This window comes from Odontesthes bonariensis, chromosome 19 (genome assembly GCF_027942865.1).
Source record: "Odontesthes bonariensis isolate fOdoBon6 chromosome 19, fOdoBon6.hap1, whole genome shotgun sequence".
Lineage (NCBI taxonomy): Eukaryota > Metazoa > Chordata > Actinopteri > Atheriniformes > Atherinopsidae > Odontesthes > Odontesthes bonariensis.
This window is the reverse complement of record NC_134524.1, coordinates 26,950,248-26,972,647: the sequence shown is the minus strand read 5'-3', so window position 1 is coordinate 26,972,647 and position 22,400 is coordinate 26,950,248. Positions and strand designations below refer to the sequence as shown.

The window sequence follows — 22,400 nt, the reverse complement described above, 5'->3', positions numbered from 1 at the left end:
ATCCTTTCTAACTATGTCTAGGTTTTTCTTCACATGGGCATTAACTCGGGCTGGGAAATACACTGAACAATATCCTGCTCCACCCTCCCTTCTCCCACGCCAGCCTGAAGGAGCCTCCTCCAGCCGACGCGGGGAGGGCTCTGTGGGCGGCCTCCTCAGTGCGGTGCCGCTGCCGCTGCTGATGCCGCTGTGACTCCTGTTTCAGAGGAGGCAGGTGGAGGTGCGTCAAGGGACACAGAAGTAACCACATGTAACAGGGTGACGAAAACTTCAAAATAAAAGTCCAAGCCGTATATATGATCGCATTAGTTTTAATTTGAAAAAAAAAAGGAATCTGAGGTCCCGTTTCCTGCCATGCTGGCGGCTTGACAGCAGGGATGCAGGTGGAGCGACTCGGGCAGGACCGTTCACATCTGTCTTGAAGGAGAGAAGGGGGCAAAGAAAATCTGGTCTGCTCTACGCTCTGGATAAAAACAAAAATACACATATAAGCGCGCACTACTTCCAGGCTATACCCAGGGATATTTACAAACCTCCCCTAGTCTGGAGAATAACGGGATTGCTGCAAATTACAAGTAAGGACCTTTTCTTTTCTTTTTTTTCATGTGGTAAATGAAGGCTTATGTTAGATTTTTTTTCTCTTTTCTTTTCTTTCTTTTTACCTTTTTTGGCAGTTAGGATTTGTCCCTGTCTGCAAATGCCCTCAAAATGATGACAGGTACTGTCAAGTAACAACACTAAATATACTCCAAATTGCTTGCTTTGTTCTACTATGAAGAAGCCGATAGCAAATTGTGCGTAATGGGTCAATATTTGGGGGAGATTTGGGAGGCAAATGGATCTGAGCCCTGCTGTTTGTTTTCTGTGGCTCTTTGAGTTGACGTCGGTTTGAGGGTAAATTGGTGCACATGTATGTTTTAAGACCACGCGGGATAGAGTTTAGGAATTAGAAAAAAAAAAAAAAAAGATAAATAAATAAATTGAATTAAAACCAGATCCCACTGATTCGTGACAGGGAAAGTCCGTTTCTGTGCGCCGGCCAGAGAGCTGTAGATGTGTTTACGCAATGTCCAGACGACTTGTGCGGGGTTATTCTCACAGGTTCTGACAATTAACCCGAGAAATCGTTTTAATCCAAGAGATTTGGTGTAGAAGAGAATTTACGCCCTCGTTTTAGCCGGTGAAACACGCTGTAATCTGTTGATTATTATGATTATGTATCAACATTTTTAGTCACACAGCCTGCTTACTTGTCCACATAGCTCACTTCTTCACTCTAATACACCAAATGTAAACAATCTCATTTAACTCTCCAGGGTGTCAATCCGCGATTTTATCATTATCCACTTGAGGCATTATAATTTATCTATCGTCATCAATTTCGAAGTTATGTTTGAAATGCTACATTGACATTTTTATGGCACGCCAGATTAAACCACCGCAGTTTCTTTAACAACTGCATTATATTTAAGCGGAATGGCTGTGATCGGACTTTCTCTTGCGTATAGCAGTCTCAGAAGTGTTTCTGAAGTCTATCGTATATGTGATCAGCTCGATGAGTTCTAAAGTCTCCCTCCCGAGTGCGTAGATATTTGAGACCCTATGTTGCGCCCAGTTTACAGTCAGTGAGTGCGACTGCTGCGCCACCGCGCCGCCAAACGCCCACTGGGGTGCGTAACGGTGTCCCTACACATAATCTCCTTGGCAGAAGGTAATTAACAGCTAGTAAAGATCGGAAAAATACCTGCTTATGAGATATTAGCCTGGTCGTGGTCAGCTGTGACCAACAGTAGTTGAACAGAGCTCAGGTTGTCTGGTTTGGCGGCGCAGAAACAGAGACGGATGGGAAGGACAGCATATGAGGAGAGTCTCTGTGAACGCCAGGGGGAGAGCAGTCTCGCCCTACCACTACCGTTTCCACTACAAATATGAGAGCATTGACTTGTCGTTACTCGCGCTGTTTTCACGCCTAAAGCCTGTTAGAACTCATGCTGACTTTAGTGCGGGACTATTTGTGTCGAATATTAATAATCCTGCAAAATATCGGTGATAAATCAGTGTAATCTAAGTGTTCAGTGTGGTGAAGGAGGGGTGCTGGAGCTCTGATTGACTGACCTGAAATTCATCCTCTCAAGAGCTCAGGGGAAACACAAGATGGTGTTGCTTTTTGAGCCACATTTTCTCTCAATGCATATGAAGCCCTGTGATCAGTGGAGGAGAAGTGACTCATGTCCTGATTACTTTCTAAGGTCAGAGATGTGCAGACATGTAAAGCCAGAGCAGAAGGCCTTTCTCATGTACGAAAAGACATGATACCACCAGGAGATATTCCTGGCACTTTTCTTTTAACTTGACAAAAAAAAAATCTCACACCATCAAACAGTCTTAGATACTGGATTTGAAAAGATATAAACAGCTCCTCCTCTTCATATTAAAACAAACCTTTGACAGAGAATGGGCCCATACAGTGCTGTAAGTACAGTCGTTCCACTTTGTTCTCAGAGCTTTAATGCACTCAGCATAACCTTTGGTTGTGGAAATAACTTATGATAATTGCAAATTTGAAAACAATTTGAATAAATTGTTATTTAGTGAGTTCAAAAAATGTATTTGAGGTCCTGTGCTTTTCTTTGTTTCTTGCTCATCCCTCTGCCATGAGGTTTCCAACAACTTTCCTGAATACAAATCTGTAGCTTTTCGACTCAAATGCCATCATTCTGGGTCAACACACAATTAGTGCGCCATTTGTACATGTCTGAAAAATAACCTTTTCAGATGTATGATTTATTGTTAAGCGTTCAATGGTGTGTATATGCAGAAATCTGTGGGCACAGTTTGTTAGGGTAATGGATTTGATGTAGGACCTGGACCTCAAGGAGTTATATTCATTGTCATGCTGGTTGTATTTAGCCAAAATAATAGCCCTCAAAGCAGCTGATAGATTGTACCCATCTATCCATTTTCAGGTCAGTGTTTTGAGCAGCTGTCATTTTCCCCTGACAGAATAACAGAGAACCGAGTTGCTGCCTCCTATCTCAACTCAATCAAAACATGGGTACCCTCCATACCATCCCTGCTCTGTTGTGCCCCTCCAGTTTGCCTCCAAAGAGAGTGAAAGAGCAAAATTGGAAGAGAACGGAATCAGAATGGTAATCTCTCTGTAATCCCTTGCAAGGCAGCAAAGAGACCAATCTGCTCATTAACTCACTCACTTTTGCCGCTTGCTGCCTGGGCTTCATCCATCTTTCTGTCCATTCGTCCACCATCCGCCCCCAGAATGGGAAAGAGGAGATGTTAAAGTAGCTTAGGGGAGTTATAAAGTAAGCAGGCACTTTCACCTCCAACAAAAAAGAGGGGAGAATATGCAGTAACGAAAACAAAGATTTCCCACTCTTCTTTGCCCATGTCATGCCCCTCATTCTCGCTTTGGGGGCCACGATGAAGAAGACATGCCCAGCCCAGTCTTTGCATCACCCAGAACCTTAACCTTAAACCTTAATCCTTAAAGATTAAGAAAAAGCAAAATAAGAAGAGCCTGTGATATGAACTGAGTAATTTTCCTACTGTCTGAGTGATAGCATGAAATCATTTGTGCGAGAAGGAGAAGTAGTGGAGGGAACTATGGCCTATCGATCCTATCAAGTTTCACTCTTTTCTCTTGTGTGGCCTCGCTGGAAGGATATTGGTGTCTAGATTGAGACTAATATTAGTCAGACTGGGAGGACATTTATTATTGAATATGTCAGAGTTAGTACATCTCTTGTTCATGCAGAGGAAAGGCACAAAACTGTCATGTGATGGCACCAGCTGAGTTCAAAGCTCTGTGTGCTTTTTAACAACTTGCCTTTGGTCTTTTTAATTGAGAAGGAGTTGTGAGACTTGACAATTCTGGATCTGTGCCACATGTTCCACTGTATTCCACAAAGATTGAGTCATGAATTCATTCAGTAGAGCTTGCAAGTGTATTCGAAATTTGGATGATTTTTTTTCTTCCCTCTAACGGTTGAAAGTAATGTAATCCCAACCCCCTTCTATCATATCTGAGTAACCCCAAAAACACAGGCAGTGCCACTGAATTAATGAAGTTGTTCATTGTAGCCTCCAGTGGAAGCTCGATATGAAATATTTGCATTACCATATTGCTTGCTTTTTAAACAGGCTCAAGCAATATCCCTGGTACTACAGCTCAGCTGGAATATTTGAAAGAAAAAAGCTTTATTGATAATGGACAATGAAAAAACAGACAGTACAACTTCCTATCACTTTACTGGCCTCATCTCAAATGTCATGCCCCTCAGTTTCACCCAGTCTAGACCTGTAAAAACTCTTGGCGTGAGACTTTTTCAGGACCAATTAATGTGTCAGGTGTGGGACAACTTTAGCACCTGCCAGGGAGCTGGTTAACCTAAATTACTGCAGCACAAAGACAGCTGCTGCGTCTCAGGTTTAAAAATATCACAACTATCTTCCCATTACGAGGGGCAGGTTCCAGGCTAAATGAGCTGATGTAAGCTCACTGTTGATGATGATGTACCATGTTTATCTGGACTATCTTTCCTCTCAGACTCAGTAAGAAACAATGGTGGCCTTCTGTACTACTGAGCCTGTTAGACCAAATTGTTCTGGACCTTGTCTGGCTTTGTGTTGACAGTTACACTGTCTCCATCTTTCAGTTTTACCCCTATGTTCACGTACAGTTAGCTGTATAGGATTCTATTTCAACATGCTGCTGGTTACATAACAGGGATATGGGACACAAACAACACAAAAAGCACATAGGAGCTTTATGCATTGAAGTGAGGATGTAAGTAACTAATCCTTGTGATATGGGATATCACTCATCTACACTATTTCTAGCTGTGCATAATCTAGCAGTTTGCTAGCAAAACACTTGCACATCTAAGTACACAATAGTATTTACTTCCATACACAAGTGCTGGCATAACTATTAGTCACTTACTGACTACTCTGACTGAATTTAAAATGCAAATTATTCAATGAAAAGCCCTGTCCTTTTGTCTTAGGAAATGTGTCATTGATCTATTGTAAGGTCATTTAAGCTAATTCTGTGAGTGATTTCCCTCGACAACAATGCAGAGCAATTTGTAGCAATGCAGAGTGGCAACTGAGGAAATTTCCGCATTATCAATGATTTACCAATATAAATGTACTTTGTAACCCACAATGATTTGAATCTGAATCAAACATTCAGCTCGGAGAGCCTCCTCAGACACTCTACTAACAAAGTTTTCTACCTCCTTCAATGAATCTCAGCAGAGAAACTTGAAAAATTGTGAGTACTGCACTTTGTCAAGTACCCCTGAGACAATAGATCCTCTGCCATGGTTTATTCCTCTTACAGAAATCCATTAAGCTTTTGCCGCCATGTCACACATGAATATTCTGTATCTTCAGAGAGCTATCCCTGCACCCAAATCATTTTAGGATATCCAAACTTGTGTCAGTCATGCCAAAAGATTCTTAACCTTGAGTTCTACTATGAATTGAATCTATTTTTCAGTCCCAGAATGCACCTGTTCCTTACACTCTATATAGCCACTGAAATTAGGTCTGGATTGTCCCCTACGTGTGGGATAAATGAACTGAGCAACAGGGGGCATTCAGGGGCTGATAGGGGTCATGATATTGAGATACTGTCTGCTAAGACCACAGCCACACTCCTCTCCACACGGCACTGCTATCGCCCGCCAGGCAATGGAGAGAGATGATTATTCCACAAGCCGCGATGGCCACTTCATAACAGAGAGGGAAAAGGTTTGGCAAGGCACAATGAATCTTTTAAGCAAGGTGCTTCTGCTACTGTTGGGGCTTGCTTTTGGTTTGTGCGGCCAGCATACCTTCGTCGGGCTTTTCTTGTCACCGATTCGATGGCATTCTATTTGTAGACGAGACAGAATGGAGCAATAGCCACCATTTTTCCCCATAGAACTCTCAGCAGCCAAGGACGTATGGGCTGAGCAGGCAGGGTCAAACAATTACCCGGCACTATTCTCTCATTTGTAATGAGCCTGGAATAGAGAGGCGTTATTGAGTGGTGACTGCCGACACCATTTTGAGATTCAAAGGAGAAACACAAAAATTAATTTGACTCTCAAATTCTGACACTTATTGCTCTATTGTGTTTTTAGCTTTCTATATTTTGCATTCAGACAATGGCCACATTTCTGCCTCATTTTCTTGAGCTGTTAATTTTTCGTAGTATATAAAGTGCTTTTCTAAGCCACGTTAGTAGCGTTCCCAGTGTTGGTGCAGATTTTTCCCCTCAAATTTTCCTATCTATCAGAAGAAAATGAGGCCTGTGTCACCATCATGTCAATCTGCCACTTGGGCTGCCACTTTCCCTACTTGAAGGAGAAAAGCAGAGACGTGAGGGCTAAATGTGTCAGGAAAGGAGGGGGAGGAGTAAGAATGAGCAGGGGAAAGAGAGAGGAAGAGCACAGTCAGACCATTCCTCCCTTTCTCCATCTGAGTCCAGCTGTTTCAATCCATCCATCTATCCAGATACAGTAGCTTTGGCGAGACATGCTGACGAGCTGCTCTGTTGCAGTGCAGACTTTAGTCCTATGGATTATGCCTTGATAGTTATGGCCACATATAGTGTTGCTTTTGAGCTTCTTTGTGTGTAAATGTTTTGATAATCTATGCTACCTTTACAAAGTTTTTTGCTTTAATAATTAAATTTTAGATAAATTGATTATTTTGTGTTAAAGTCTAGTCAATATCCAGGTAAAAACCCTATAGCACATGTAATACAAAAATAATGTTTTTGCATTTAAGGGCATTCCTTGAATTAGGCTTTAAAAAGTAAATAACTTTAAGCATTTTAGAATAAAACCAAGCATTCATTAATGCAAAGTACCCTGTCTTATAGATATATGTCTGGCATTTGAAACAAACCAAATCACTTAAAAATCAAGTTATGATGATGTTAACAGTGAATAGACCCCCCGCCTTGATGCAGTGGATCTATTAAGAAACAGAGCTGTCTGTATCAACTGTGAGGTAATGAAGCAAACAAAATGCAATCTGATTAAAATTATAAATGTATTTGCAGAAATGAGGAAAACATGTCTGATACATCCTCGTTCTTTGCTTTAAGTTTGGAAAGTAGAAACTTGCTGGACATCAATCAACTCTGACACACCTCCAAGGTAGACGCCAGTCTTTTCCGCTCAGAGAAGTTCCGAAATGAAATGGCTCTAATGTATCTAAGTGGCAGTCCCAATAAGATCTTGTTTAAACACTCTAAATGCTAGGAATGCTACTTCACCTCTTCCTATCCTACACCATTTGTAAAGGACATGAACCCAATGCTATGCAACATTCAGAGAGAAGCTCAGTTAATTCATACAGGTATACTAATTAAGATAAAAGTTAGCATTTGTGATCAACTACTCTCAATGTGAGTGATATTTTTCACTTTTATGGCTTTTGTCTCCTTTTCTATTGTAAAAATGATGGCGATAAATAAGTTAGAGCTGTGTTTGTCAGACTAGGAGAGGGCCAAACCATTTTAAGTTATAGGAGGGGGGAAACCTAATCTATCAAAATGTACAACCTTTTGGTCTATGCCCAAACTAACTGTTCTAATGCTTTCAATAAATATTGCATTGCTTACTTTTATACGATTATGTTTACAATGTAGTTCAGAGAAGGACAACTCTGTTTTTATGACAAGGAAATTTTGTTAATGGTTTCAAAGGGGCTGCAGTGTTAGTAGGTTGGTGATTGTGGCTTTCATGGCTCAGAGGTAAAGTCACACAAAGTAGCTGCATATTTTCAACGTTATCTGTAGTAACTTTCTTAAAGTAATGACTGAGCCAACAAGGCTCAAGCGACATAGACAAGGAAAATAAAAATAATAGTACAAAAAGTTAAGCTACCTATCACATTACTGGACAGCCTGGATGCATGAAAGGGACATTACCATTTTAAGTTGTGAAAAATCTTCATTGCAGTAACATCACTGATGCTATGAGATGATGTCTATGAGATTTTTTTTTATGTGGTTTTGACTTTGTCTTTTTGTTTCTTGGTTTTTGTTTGTTCTTGTTTTCCTTTTTGTCATCTGTTTACTTCTCGCTGTTTCGTTACCTTATTTTGAAGAAATGACTGTCATGTGTATTCTGATCTGTTAACTTCCTGCACCACACCTGGTTCTCTGTTGCTCGTTGTGTCAGTCAATTAGTCAATCCATTAGTCAGTCCAATGTGTTCTCCTGAGTTTAGTTTCTTGTTTGTTTTCAGTGTAGTGCTTTAATATTTCTGCCTTGGCAGTGCCTTTTGCTTATTTATAATAAAGTTACCAATTTCTTCACCTGCCTGCCTGTCTACAGCTTCCTGTAAATATTTCATTTGGGCACTTTTCCTCCTGTTGCTCCAGCCACAAATCATGACGGGTGTCAAATATGGAATTACAGTAGTGCTATGTAAACGGATTTAAAAGAACTAAAATGATTAATGTTGAAATAAAAAGGGATACATGAAATAACATAATTAAGGATGTTTGGTAAAAAATGTGGAAACGGTTTAGGAGATAAAGAGATTGCAAAATTAGACAATAAAGTAAGAATCGATACATATGGAAATAATGTGACAAACAAGATTGGGAACCTTTTGGTCGGTTTTCACATTATTGTCCTCATTTAGTCCTGCATGGATATATACAGATATATTTGAAATAAATGTTGTACATTTTTTTGCATTGAAATTATACAGTATGTTTTTTTTATTGTAAATTTGTGTATATCTTTGGATTTATCGATTTTTTTTCCCCCTTACTTCCCATTTTACTTGCAGTTGCTTTTAATTGTCCCATTTTCTTATTCATTTAGCTATTCATACAATGAGATCAGATGCCAGTATATATAGTAGATTACACATGCAAGTTAGCATCTTAACTCTCCCAATTTGGATGTATTTTTTGAGTTGCACTTATAACAGAAGATCACTGTTTCAATTCCTGGCCATGGTACGCCTCAATCAACCTTATTATTGATATGAGCAAAGCTGTGAAGCCATACAGGCTCAGATGTCAGCTGGATTAACGAGGTCCAACATCATATACACATATATTTATGGTTAAAATAGTTTGTGATCATTAATTTGATTTAGTTCTCTATTTATCCCTATTCATATGTCTTCATTATTGTTTTCTATTATTATTTCACATATTCACTTTTTTTCTGTGGCACTCTTCCATTCCATAGTCCAAAACTGTAGCCTCTCATATGATGGCCAAGAGATTAGATAAACCCAGATCTAATTATTTTGGGAACAGAGCCCATGAATGGTGCTTATAGTGAGGGTTTAGCACTTGCAGGTTTCCAAGTCTCTGTGTCTCTCTCCAGTTCCCCAAAGGAGTAGTGTATGGATTATCTGACACCATTTGGCCCAGGTATTCAGGGAGTAGCGTGTATTGTGACATTGGCCTCTCACTCCACAGTGACTGACTCTGGTGTACAGCTAGCAGTAGAGTGTGTGGGACAGGAAGTATGTATCACAAATGCAGATTAGTGGCAGATGTTTAAACATCAGATTTCTGGCACCATTTCAAGGATTTCTACTTCTCTTTGCCACATAACTTTTTTTAAAATCTTTTCATCAGTTTTGCATAATGGTGGATTCATTCAGTAACTTATAGCTGGGTTTTACTGTCTGCTTTACAGTAAAATAAAAAAACCTGACTCTTCACAGGGAATAGCTTCCAGTCAAACAGAGATTCAGAAATAGATACCAAGAGAGAAAACAAAACAGAAATGGAGATGAGGCCGAAAAAAAGAAAAACAGAGACAGATCATAGAACTCAGCGGACCTCTTAGGTTTCCCGAAACACAGATGCTGTGTTCAGAAGGCAGCCCCTCCAAATCCCTACCAAACTTCTTCTGGGTATTATTGATCAAAAGCTGACTCTCTTGCCAAGCCATATCCTCCAAGGATTTCACTTTCTGCAAGCCATGCTCTTTGCTCTAGTTACCCACTATTCCATCACAAACCCTGCTGTGCCCTGAATCTCTAAGACTTAGTCACACCTGTGTGGCCCAAAGCAAGTCAGTGTAAAGAGAAAGTCTTTTGTTCTCTCCCCCAACATTAACATTAAGTCTCTGTCTCATTCCTGGTTCATTCTTTTTGTGTGCTAGAAAAAAGAAACAAGAAGTACCACATTTTTATAGTGCCGCTTAGGGAGCTTGGAAACATCTGCACAATGACGCCGTCAGCACTTTTAAGTCATCAATGACAGGAGGCATAAATGGTCTCCTTTTTATTGTATCTGAATGCATTGCTAAGAATAAGAGGATGGAGACCCCTTGATGAAAAGGAGAGTGATAAGGCGGGAATTTATGATGTAGACAGTGAAACCCATTATGATCAGGACTTCCAGAATTTGTATGTCAGCTAAGAATGCCATGCAGCACTTATGAATGGGCCTTTGCTGATTGCTCACACTACTGATACAGTCTCAGATGCAACGAATACCATTTTCTTGCTGCATATTTGTTTACAGAGTGATTATGTGAATAGTGTAGATTATACAAAACTTTTACAACAACTGCAATAACTGTTTGTTTATCAAATATGGAAGCAAAGACCACTCAGTTGTGTTCAATTCAATTCAGTTTTATTTATATCGTGCCAAATTACAACAAATGTCATCTCAAGGCACTTCAATAATAAAGTCCAATTCAAGCCAATTGTTGTTCAGTTCATTGTAATCAATGGAGAATTCTGGCTGCAGAATTTTGGATCAGCTGAAGGCTTTTCAGAGAATCTTTAGGGACAGCCCAATGATAAAGAATTACAGTAGTCCAGTCTTGAAGTAACAAATGCCTGGACTAGTTTTTCTGCATCACTCTGAGACAGGATGTTCCTCTTTTTGGCAATATTACGAAGGTGAAAGAAGGCAGTCCTAGAAACCTGTTTTATACGTGAGTCAAAGGACAGATAGTGGTCAAAAATAACTCCAAGGGTCCTCACTGTAGTACAAGAAGCCAAGGAAATACCAATCTAGAGTACTCCCTGAAGCATTCAGGTCAGTGCAGACAGAATCTATACTTCTAAGTGAATACAAAAAGAGCAAATCATCCGATTACAAACCATCTAGAAAAACCTTTATACAGTACAGTAGTTAAGATGGAAACTGAGTAATGCTTTACTTGCCAATTTTCTGCTTCTGTAGATGCAGAACTAACACTCAAATGCCTGAACATATAGGATATAGGATATAGTTTTATCAATAATATTTATTACCTTTGTTCAGATCCCAACCACTACCTATAGTCAAACAGACGTTAGTTTTGAGTATTTCAATGTCTTTCCTTGATGTTATTGAAAGCTTGTGGAACATTCCACAGGGTGTTGCCACCTCCTTCCTCTCCACTTTAGCAGTACAGATAAACCAGAAACATTCGGTACAAGATGAACTGTGGAATAGGTCACAAGAGGTCAATGACCATCAAGAAAGGCCATGCTTTGTGCACACAGTCCATTGGTACATTTTAGAACTACATATTTTATAGACAGCTTCGATCGCTGCCACTGTGTTCAGGGTGTCTGTCAATTCAGCACCATGGAGAGCTTTCAGGGCATGTGAATTGTCTCATCTACAAGGTTAGTCAGCTAACCTTGGGCTCAGGAATGACTTTCTAGAATAGTACAAATGTCTGAATTTTAACTCTAGTATATAACCCTGGATACATACGCTGTATAACATAGCACACCTGCTTTATATTTTAGAAGGGCAAGTGCAGGATTAAAACATTTCGGTTTAAAGGCTAATTCAATAGAAACATTTAAGACAATTTGTGCTCTCTAGCTGTGAATAATAATTAATAACAAATAGAAGTTGTTTGGGCGTAGCTATCAGAAATGGATTACATTTAGACTATTAATTGTGCTACAAAACTCCTAACATCGATTTATCCAGTGTAAACTGTTGTACTCATATTTCATCACTGTAGCTTTTGAGAACATGACACCAACTTTTTAAATAGAAATCTCCTTCGAGAATCAATACACAGTGCAGTATTAATGGAAAATAAAGTATGTCTACTCTGTACTAATAATGCTGTACTCCGGATTTATACATGTACACCATCTTCACCTTACTACAAGGAGTGCATAGCGGATGCAATAAAATCTGTTTTTATTTAATTTTCACAATATATTTACCTGCACAGTAACAAAGCCAGAAAAATGATTGGGTGTTTGGCACTTATATGAAGTCACAGTAGTTTTTCTAGTCTTATATTGTGTTCTTTACATGACATAACGCCAAAAAACATATCTGTGCTCGTAAGCTTTGCCATCCAGGATTCAAAATCACATAACATATCAGACTAAATACCCCATAAAAGGTGATGCAGCTTTTAATTTGTGGAATTTGAAATTATGAATTGCACTGTTTATGTAAATACAATATGTCAACAACCAAAGACAAGCATTTTGTGTCAATAAACTAAGGTGGGCACTATTTATGTAGTTCCTGATGTTATTGTTGGTTCTTATAGCTTATCAAATGACCCGTCCCTTCCATACAACATGAATATTCAGTTAGATTTTTTGAATTTTTTTATCCAAAGCTACAGATAACACAATCCTATAGGCACTATATAGATGGACGGTCTTGCGGTGGCTATCTCTATTCATAGAAACAAATCTGGTGTAGAGCAGAAAGCCATGCTGTTGATTTTTTTTTACCTTAAAAAATGTCATTCCTTTTCCTGCTCTAAATCCATTATACTTCCTTCACTCAAAACCTGCCGCTTGTGTCAGCGGGAGTAAGAGGGTTTCAGTAACTCGGATAGCTCTAGTTCCCAGCCTGCTGCTGCCATGCTACAGTCTTTTTTTTTTTTTTTTAAACGCGGGGGAGCTGTTTTTTCAGCACCTTGCACCCCAAACTTGGTAGCACAGGTCACACAGTTTGTGTGCATGAATGCAAATGTGTTTAGGAGAAATTGTTCGTACTCTGAGTATGTTTTCCGTAGAGCTCCCTGGAAAACTCACAACAGAGGGACTGCTGTGCTTGGTACTTATCATAAATTAGAGGTGTGTGTGAGTGTGTGGGTGTTATCCAACTTATCTCTATCTCCAGAGTCTGAATCTTTATTTACCTTGTTTTTGTTTGCTTTCCTAACAGAGTTTATAGTTTTACTCATTGATGTTGCAGAAATTAATGACAGGTCTCAAGGTAAACAACCATGAAATGACCGAGTCAGGCACACTTCTAAATACAATGGAAAGGTTGTCTGTTTGTGTGCTTTTTTGTTTGTGTGTGTGTGTCTGTTATTGGGCTAGTGATGGCTTAAGTTGGTATTTTTTGTTTTAATTATTGTTTCATGTGAAGCTAGTGGGAAGGACTTGCAGCCCTCATGGGATAAGACTATGATTACATCTGATTTACAGCCCGTAGACATCTTAGTCATGACTGTGTAGGGCGTCCTCTTCTCCCTCTTCTCCTTCACACCATATTTTACTTTTCTTATGCCAGTTTTGCAAAGCATCCAGCACTGCTACATTTATTTGTTTATGTATTTTATTCAAGCCAGACTAGATTCATGCATTATCTAAGCTTGGGGTAAGAACTGCTGACAGAAACCTTTTGATGTTTGGGCTGCCGGTTTTGTGTCGGGTCATGGTGTACATGTTCAGTAGTGGTGAGTTCAGAGAGTGTAAAGCCCAAGCTACTTAGTGCACTTAAGATAGCTAAAGAATATCTATGTAAGCTCTTTTTGAAGCTCATACATTTTGTCCCATGGCATGTGCACCGTCAGAACTTTTTCAGCAGAGGAAATACTGTAGTGATTTATGGAGCATCGCACAACAGCATTTTTGCTCAGTGTGCACGGTTAGCTCATCGGTATATGCCTGTGTGTGAGTAAATGTGTAATATATCTAAGTAGAATTGATTATATAAAATTTGAAAATATTTTGTTAAGTTTTCATTACGCAGGCTAGAATAAGATTTGCACAAAAGCACAGTGCCCATTTTGGCAAGAATGCTTGCATCCTTTAGAATCCACATGCATATGCATATCAGTATATTTACATACATTTTATGCAAGCGTAAGCCCCGCTGATATCCCCAGGTACCACTTGTGACCATGGGAAGGGAAAGGTTAGCAGATGCTGATGAAGCCACTGATGCCTTTACACAATCCCTACAGATGGTCCTGATAATTCCATGACATAGCACAGACACAGCTGCTAAGTGTGACACCCACAAAAAGAGAGCAAGTGAGATGAAAAGTTGTGATTTACGCAAAGAGATGGACCATTTAAAGTAGTGTTTATGTTTTGGCAGTGTGCAATCTGTCAACATTGTCACAAAGGGGAAATATACTTCTCACAAATCCAAGTTTTTGTATGTTTTCTATGTTTTGCACAATGGTATCAAAATGCTGTGTAGCACCTCTTTGCATACTAATTCTTAAGTGCATATCGAATAAGTATATAGAAATACATCCCCTCATATTGTATTTCTGCAACCATCCTGCACCAAAAGTTTAAGATACCACTAAACTAAAGCTACAGTCAAGCCACAGAAAAGAAAGTGCAGTCAGTCAGGAGCACAGGCTTGATTAGCTTGGGCTCAGATGTCAAGCCAGAGGGAACGAGAGACAGGTTGAGAAATTGGAAAAATTAAGTAAAGGTGAAAGAAAAGTGACAACAATAAAAAAATAAATGAGGGAACAATAGGGCAGGTAATGGAAATTACTTTTGGAGATGGAAGAAGAGGGGGGAGAGCTGATTTGTTAATGAGAGGACAAAAGGGAGGGAAAAATATCCTTTTGCAACACACAATCAAAGACAGAAGAAGAGACTTAAGGCCTGTATATGGTCGGAAACCAGGTCGTCTGCATGTGTGTCGCAGTCAACGCAGATATGCCCCCCCCCCCCTTCCGCAGACACTCTGGTGCACCTCCCCAAAATTGTAACTGACCGCAGACACTGCCGCAGATATCGTCGCAGGGAGGAGAGAAAGGAGGCCTCTGATTGGTCAACTCTACATCCGCTCTACACTATGCGTATTTCCAGTTTGCTAACCGGCTAATGGTGATGCTAACCGTGCTAACTGTGACGATTCTTTTCGCCTCTCCAGCGCCAGTAGTAGCAATATTTCTTCTATTTCTAGATCGATCAGCTGCATCTCAATCAAAGTGCGCATTCGTCCAGTCGCCATTGTTGTTGAATGACCTCCGTAACCGGAAGAGAAACACGCCACCCACCACACTCACAATCCTAGCTTGTTTGTGATTGTCCCTCTTGCGTTGTGGCGTGGGATTAACATAGCGCAGACCGCGCTTCAAAATTGGGCATAAATCAAAAATAACTGCGTCATACCTGCGACAAGCTCACTGCGACACACTGCTGCGAGAGTATACACGGCCCTTTAGAGAGACAGAGGAGATTAGGTTTGCTGAAGTTGCAGAGTGCAACCAGCAGTCTGACACTGACTAACACTGTATGACTGTTAGTTGTTTTCCCCTTGTCCATTCTCTGCAGCTTTAATGAATTTACCGAGGCTTTAGGAATGGCAAATGTATCTATTGTCCTCCGCTTATCCAAGATCGCGGAGGCAACAGGTTCAGGAGGCAAACCCAGACAACTCTCTCACCAGTGACACCCGCCAGCTCCTGCTATGGAATCCCAAGGCATTCTCAGGCCAGAAGGGATATATAATCCCTCAAGTGCGTTCTGGGTCTGCCCCTGGGCCTCCTCCCAGTTGGACATGCCCAAAAATCCTCCAAAGGGACGTGACCAGGAAGCATCCTAACAAGATGGCAGAACCACGTCAACTAACTCCTTTCAATGTGGAGGAGCAATGGATATAGACCTTTGGAGTTCCCTCCAGATGGCCAGATTTAGCTCCTCACCCTATCCATGACTATCTCTCCCTACCCTCTGGAGGAAACCCATTTCAGCTGCTTGTGTTCTCAACCTTATTCTTTTGGTAACTAGCCAGAACCTGTGACCATTCGAGTTGAAAACCACGGCCTTGTACTTGGAAGAGCTGACTTTCATTCCAGCCACTTCACACTACAAACCTCTCCAGTGTGCACTGAAGGTCTTGGCTTAAGGAAGCTAAAAGAACCATTCATAAATGGCAGAGATTTGACCTTGAGGTTCCCAAACCAGACGCCCTCCGTTCTCCGATCACGCCTGCCCATGAAAGTTGCAAAAAGGATCGGTGACAATGGAGCCCTAGATGAGTCCAAGATGCATTGTAAACAAGTTCAACCAAGTGCCAAGAATGTGGAGACAAACTCTTGCTTTGGTTATACAGGTTATACATGAATTAAAAGCTCGCAAAATGACTCCAGTACGCAATACTCCCATAGTACCACCCACTCAATGGTCAAACTCCCATGACCCCCTCAGTAACTCTGCAAAGGTAAAGATCTGGTCTACTGTTCCATGACCTGGGCAAAAACCACGATATTCGTCCTTAATCCAAGGTTCTACAATCGGTCCCCACATCCTCTCCAACAAACTGAAGTAAACTTTCTTGGGGAGGCTGAGTAATGTGATCCCCCTGTAATTTGAACACACTCAATTTATTTATATCGCACCAATTCACAACAATTCTGATCGCTAATATTTTTTTTCTTTTTTTTGCTCTTCAAAATAGTGTAATTGTCTTTTACCTCAGAGCTGTGTGCAGCTCACTGTAAAACACGTATTACATCATCATATAGAATCAATGGGCCTCATGCAAGAACCGTTCGTACGCACAGATTTGTTCTTAAATCGTCCGTACGAGTGATTTAAGAGAATTTGCGCATTCACCAATCTTTTCGTATTTTACGTTTTCTTTCAGGTACGAACAGAATTTACGAGTGATCCAGACCTGTCGTAGGAGTTTCGTAAAATAGTCCGCTGTTATTCAAATCAAGTTTGCTTGACTAATGGATTGTATATTTAATTACTTTGAAGAAAACATAAATAAATATACATTATACCCCATAATTATGCTGACATTATTCTGTTTGACTTAAATTGTGCACTAATTGAAGGTTAATTTGAATCTGTATATAACGAGGTCAATGGGAAGTGTAACCAGCGGCTGTCTTGCTACTTTCGGATGCCTTAGCGCCTCAGGCTCTTGAAGAGAACGTGTGGAGACAGATGAATGGCTGATATCGCGATTAAGATTCCCAAGGACTGTGCTGCTGCAAATATGCAGCTTGCTAGAGCCACAACTCCAGAGAAAAACACGCCGATCAAACCCAATTCCACACACGCCCATGTCCTCACCATCTTTGGATTTTTGGCCGCTGGAACCTTTCAGAGCGAGATTGGAGACAGATCGGGGGTGTCCCAGTCCTCTGTGAGTTGTGTGCTCCCCTTGGTCATCAAAACTCTCATCAGTTAATCACTCACATCAAATTACCATACATCGCTGTCCAACAAGTACAAATTAAGAGGGACTTTCATCCCGTGGCTGGACTGCCAATCATAATTGGAGCACGAGACGCATATACGCATCAAAACACCCGTGCTGTCGTGGAGCGCACTGAGCTGAAGGCCAGGTGGGTGTGTCTCGATACCTCGTTCATGGCGCAATATTGCCATGAACGAGGGTCTCCACCTGAACCAGCCCAAGCAGACCAGAAGGTGTGGTGCCAGAAGACCCCCCTCATGGACCACCCCATCAAAGTGCCATCATGATGAGGCAACAACTGATTGCACGGCTTTAGTTGCAGTCATCCATCGCCTGCCCATGGTGAGACGTTTTTTTTAAGCCATTTTCATATCAAACCATTTATTTTTTTATTTCGATGACATGGTATTAACAGCACTCGTAATTGCTTCCCATTTCTTCGCTTTAACAGGTCCCGTAATTCCACTGCTGACACTGCTAAAAATGACAGAATTTCCTTTTTGGATCTCTAAAAGTAGAACTTCAATCTCAGAGCCCGTAAAGTTGTTATTTTTGCGCCTTGATGCCGTTCTCATGACTCAACATTCAACACTTCCTGGCACAGGAGCGAGGAAGCACCGCCTTATATGGTATAATTTAGGGCGTGGAGTATGCAAATCTATTATCCTCGTGCACGTGAACTTAGATAAGCAACGATTGGGATTCATCATTTACGCAGGTCGTTTACACACTTTTTCCGAAGTTAAGAGCGCTTGTTGAATCTGACGTGGCGTGTTCGTACGAGACCTTCTTACGAAAAAAGTAAGAGAAATTTAGAATGAAAATACGAAAATGTTCTTGCATGAGGCCCAATATTATTGCAACATAAGGGCTTGTGGGCCATTAACTGAGCCAACAACCTTCAGATTGCCACAGCCTCACCCCCAGTGGTTATAACATCACAGCATTGTAATGACAGACCTGCTTCTCATGGTAAATCATGTTTAAAATCTTAGGTTAGGCTGAGAAATGCATGTGCAATTTAATAACTGAACAACATTTTATGTTCTTAAAGCCTTTTGGCTCAGCAGTGGTTACTCATAAGTGATGTCATGAATGGGCAAATGAGATATTGAATAAAGCATGGCAGATGGTGCCAAATTAAAAGGTCAGTCATCAAATGAAGTATGCTTTATTGGCTTCCTTCCTGAACTCTTGATCATCTTACTCAGGTGTGTATTTGTGCTGCTGTTTATGTGTATGTACCACTGTAATGCTTCCAGGTGATTCTGTGCATCGTGATATCCAGTAAAAAATGTTGTCATGTTCTTGTGTTTGTGTGACTCAAGCTGTATATTGCTCTGTGTGAGTAAAAAAAATATTACAGAGCATTCCTGAATTCTAGCCTGTAGGCAGGAAACATGGTCTTTTCAAGTTTACAGAGAAGGAATGTCTCAGGGTTTAGGCTGCTTTTCAGAGAGCTTCTGCCCATTGGTATGTGAAAAGTTTATAATTGAATAATTGAATTAGAGCAGTTATTTTGGCCTAATATTTGAGGCATGCTGACTTTTATCACAACACTGCTTATGATTCGTGAGAGGAGGTCAAAAAAGAATTGAACTTTTATGTGCATCTACTTGTTAGACAAAGTAGCTATGGTGTCATGTGTGTATTTACTGTTTTGTCTTTGAAAAATTGTGGTTATTTGTACTTTTGAGATCAACATCTGTCCACTTTGTTATACTCTCAATATGTATGCACTATGTGCACCAGTTCTCTTCTGTTTATCTGTATGCCCCTCACATGTCACAATCACATATATACACATATATACACATACACACGGATATGCATTGCACAGTGGTTGCTCACGGTTGCTGGTTACAGCTAAAAATGCTTTGGCACGATCATTTATTTCAATTCGCTTTCTGTCAATTTAGTAAAACCACCTGAGGATTGATGAAAAATGTATGCTGATTTGCCATTATTCAGATATCAGCTCCATAGCACTTTACCTTCCTTGATCAACTGTTTGCATTACATCACCCAGAGATAATATATAGTAGTTCATCCATCAATTTCCCTTATAGGTCTTTTCAGTTGCATATGCGTTTTTTTTAAGGCATCCCATCTGTGGTGTTGCATGTGTCAGAGAAGATGTACATTTGCAAATTTCTGCTTTTGCATTTACTTACTCGCTGCTTTCATCAGGTATATACCTTTTTTTTGCGTTGCAACCACATCTCACCAAATCTGCTTGAGATACATTTCTTCACATTTCAGCTGCAATAATGTATTCACATGTATTGAACTAGAATCTGTTTGGTGGACTGGTTTGAAAATGGTGATGTCGTGGAAGATGTCACTACATCTAGTGAAAATTAAATCATTTGTCGTGAGCATTTTTGGGTACAGTGACAAGAAACTGCAGTGTTGTAATGTGTCATTTTGTGTAGTCTAGTATATTATTTTGTTGGTTATGCACTGTGAGTGCTGGATGAATATGAAGTAGATCTGCGTGACTGAGCTTATTTCACCTATGGATTGCAAATAAAAGTAATATTTAAGATATATAGAAGCCAGACACATAAAATATTCAATAGACCAAGTGAAAAGTGCCAAATGGGAACTGTAGTAAACTGGCATTTGACTTATTGCTTGACTGCCTGATTTCAAATAAGTCTTGTATGTCTTTGGAGAAGTTTTTGCAATATTGAAGATAGTATCTTGAGAAGTATGGGACTTTTGTTTGCTGAATTTTTTACACAATACAGACTGTGAGCGCTTAGGGACTGTTTTAATGACAAATGCATTTAGCTGTGTTAACAAATGAGAAATGATGAAGTTCAACAGGAAAGAAGACAAAAAAAGACTGGTGCACAAAGTAGATGAGCATACGGGTTAGAAAAGAAATAGGAAAGACAGGAGGTTGAAACACATTGCCATGGCGCCATGTAACATAGGGCTCATATTCACTGTGATGACCAATTTTTACGAAAGTACCGTGTTAGTCCTGCAGAAGAGACGGGCAGAGAAAATTGCTATAATTTGATAGTATTCAAATAAAAAGCTTATGCTTTATATTCCCTTTGGCTTTCTTTCAACAACTGGCCTGTCTATCATTGCCTCTTCTCGTCCCTGTCTCTCCTCTCCCTATGGACAAGTTTTCTACACTTTCATTTCAGGGTATATACAGCCTGAGGTGTGTTTAATTGTGATGCATATATAGTAGTGGAATATCTGGATGCATAGCAGTAGTTGTGTATCCAGTTTTGCTTTCTTGTCTGACTTCCATGTCTGCTCAGTGCATGCTGTAAGATACATACTGCGATCTGCAAGTGAAGGAGCATGAATCCTGACTCTGGTTCTGCCAGAGGTTTCTTCCTGTTAAAAGGGAGTCGTTTCTCTCCACAGTCGCCTCAGGCACGCTCAGGCCGGGAGATTGGACCGAAAAAGAAAAAGTTTTCAGTGCAATCTGTTGGTTTCCTTAGCTAGGAAATTGTTTTTGAATTGGCTCTATATGAACGAATTGGATTATTTCATGAATAATTATGATTACAATTAATTGAATTCCAATTGGCTTGAATTGGACTTTATTATCTAAGTGCCTTGAGATGACATTTGTTGTATTTGCCGCTATATAAATAAAAATGAATTGAATTGAATTGAATTGAATGAATGCAGTGGTCTCTTTTACACTGACTTAGTGTATTAAGAATAAAGATATCTTTGTATTTTTACAAAAAAGAAAATACGTAATGCTGTTAGCACAGGCACTCCTTCTCCTTTCTAGATTGTCACCCATAGTTTGGCACAGTTTGGTTTGGCAAATGACTGATCTGTTTATATGAACTGCAGCAAGTCATTATGACTGCCTGCTGCTTGGGCGCCTTGTCCCTCCCTGTGTGACATTCCCAAGGACATTCATCAAATGCCTAATGGCCAAAAACAGGGGCCAGGCCACACTCCTCTCAAGACTTGTGCTTTTGGCCAGCATGTTTCAGACAGCAGAAAGAGAGAATATGGCAGGCTCATTGGAATCCAATAAATCTTATTTATGCTCTTGGTGTGTAACCCTCACATACAATTGTTAAAGTGAGGTAGCCTTTTATTAAATTTGATTATTTTTATGTTTTGATATGATGATAATAATCATAATAACGATGATGATGATAATAACAATAATGATTCAGTTTAGTTGGCTCACTGGCAGAAAAGGAAATAGTATTCTTAACTATCTTTTTATTTGTGTAGAATCATTGGAATCTTAGTTGTTGCTCATAGAACAACTTAGCTCATGTTTTTTGTTTTAATCGACCACCATACTTTTTTTAAGGCACACATGACTTTTTAGTTGATTGGCTTGCAACTTTTCCACTAGATGTCCCTAAATACCACACACTGCTCCTTTAAATCCATAAGTGGTACTCATAAACATATTCCTGTATTTTACTATATAAAGTTTGGATGATTGATTCAGCAGAATCCATATTTTGACAACAAACAAATGCTAAAAATTCTGAAAACATGGAAGTACATGTTCTTCCACTCTACTTAAACTACCATAATTGCGTATAGGTTTCATCCATCCATCCATTTTCTATACCTGCTTATTCCAACTTAGGGTTGCAGGGGGGCTAGAGCCTATCCCAGCTGTCATGGGACAATTCCCTGGAAAATGACTTGTGCGGTAGATTTATATGCAACCATTGAAAGGAAACTTTGAAAATAGCTAATGTCACCACTATGCTTGACACTGAGCCTGAATATGAGTGACAGTTCAATCTTAATCACCCCTCATCAGTAATGATCATCTTCGTAAACAGTGTGCAGGGACGGCATAATTAATCATCTGTCCTTCGTTTCCAATTAGCAGACTGTTGGAGAAGTGGAAGTGAATACTCCAATTGGGCAAGCTGCTATAAAGACGACTTGTTGATGACGCATCATAGACTTCCACCATCTCAAAATTGTAACGGAAACATCTTTTTAGCCCTTAGTGTTCAGTGTAGATTGACTGA

At 40.0% G+C, this 22,400-nt stretch overlaps 1 protein-coding gene across 8 annotated transcripts in view; it reads left to right on the top strand.

The window, feature by feature from the left end:
- The first annotated feature begins 237 nt into the window (after positions 1 to 237).
- The window catches only part of nrxn2b (neurexin 2b), a 694,839-nt gene continuing 672,676 nt past the window's right edge, over positions 238 to 22,400 (top strand). For 4 of the 8 annotated variants that reach the window (XM_075451528.1, XM_075451526.1, XM_075451527.1 and 1 more), the window contains exon 1: positions 241 to 575. The gene's annotated coding sequence lies outside the window, so the exon portion shown is untranslated. Of the gene's footprint in view, positions 576 to 22,400 lie in introns of all 8 variants that reach the window. The other 4 variants (XM_075451532.1, XM_075451531.1, XM_075451530.1 and 1 more) reach the window with 2 other exon arrangements.